Source organism: Perca fluviatilis, chromosome 23 (assembly GCF_010015445.1).
Source record: "Perca fluviatilis chromosome 23, GENO_Pfluv_1.0, whole genome shotgun sequence".
Taxonomy (NCBI): Eukaryota; Metazoa; Chordata; class Actinopteri; order Perciformes; family Percidae; genus Perca; species Perca fluviatilis.
The window spans coordinates 6,688,909-6,690,573 of record NC_053134.1 but is presented as its reverse complement, the minus strand read 5'-3'; positions in this window follow the sequence as shown (position 1 = coordinate 6,690,573).

Sequence of the window (1,665 nt, the reverse complement as noted above, 5' to 3'; positions counted from 1 at the left end):
TTACTATATTAAATTGTATTAATAGCTGTGTTTAAAATAATAATCTGCAAAGGAGACCTTAATGTTCAATCCAAGTATTTACAATATAGTCCAACCACACGGAAAGCAGTCTTACTTGAAAACTTGCCACAAAGCTGCTGCTTCTCTCTGGGCTTTGAATGTCATCCAGTCAAGTGGACAGTTAAGTCATTGTCTGGATAAACAACATCAACCTCTCACAACATCAACATCCTGCTCCCATTGTTTTAACATTTGAGAGTTTTGCATTGATTTAATTTGACTCGACATAAATCAACCTCAGGCATCATACTCACACAAATACCAGCCAAACTTTGACAGACATTTATTGCTGGTTTTAACATTTCCAGATCGCACACAGACACTATCCAGCTGGGGTTCATTTGGCTGCACAAAAACCAGAGGCCTGTACTACGAAGCAGGATTTGGCGTTAACGAGCTAACTTCAGGTTCAACCCAGGATTTTCTGTATCACGAAGGTGGATCACTTGTTATTGGGTTCAGTTGCCGTGGTAACTCATGCTGAACACCTAACCTGCTCAGGAGCAGGTTAAGTTGGAGATTAGAGATCAACCGGTGTTAAAGCACCGCCTACTGACCAATCAATACTCGATTGATAATTGCGTCACCGTTCTTTAGAAGAGAGAGAGAGAGAGAGAGAGAGAGAGAGAGGGAGGGAGGGGGAGAGAGGTGTGCGCTCATAAAAGTTAAAACATTTAGAGACCGACAACAATAGTTTGAAAAATCACCTAAAAAACTCTCAGCAATGTACACACACTTTTAGTTAATCGCTCCTCAACACTCTGTCTCATTGTTCTTTCGTGTGTGTGTGTGTGTGTGTGTGTGTGTGTGTGTGTGTGTGTGTGTGAGAATGGGGGGGGTTGTGTGCTGTGCATACCGCTAGGCCCACACCTCTTGATCACGTTGTGTGTGTGTATCTGTAACATGAGATGCATTTTATTGCTGTGTGTTATTTGTTTTTCTTATCATTGCTTGTTTTTTAAATTATTTGTATTTGTGCTTTCTGTGGGACTACAGATGCAAATTAGCCTAAGGCTAACTCTGGTGCAATGCATTAAATGATTACATTTATGTTTTAATTGCACATTGTCCCTTACAAATAAAATTTAATTGAATTGAACCCCGTTAACATTCCCTGATGGGTATTTTTATGAAATATATAATGGGAGGGAATTACATATCGGCTTATTGTGCAGTGTGTCGCCAATGCGCACATCGGTTTGAATTATGTTTTTTATATTTTTTATTTGCTCTCACGATCGCTTCCCACTGCCAGGGTTGCAGCTGAAATAATAGGCTAAAGCAACGATAGTTTATGGAAAGCACAAGTGTAATTATGGTCAGATCTTGGTCCTGACTGATGAGAAAGTGATATTAATAAGAGTTGTGATTTAAACATCTACAGTGTCGGCTATTTTTTTTTTTTGTCAGCTTTCCTTCCTGTTTTAGGAAGCAGCGACTGTATTGCGTTTTCCCTGTAAAACCGAGTCTATGTTCTTCATAGTTACGTAGAATTATAATTTGCTCTTCTTATATATAACATGCGGCTCTGCTAGATGTTTGCGATTGGTCATGGTGCGCAAACACCGCCTCTTTTATGTGAACGAGTTGACTGAACTAGTTCAT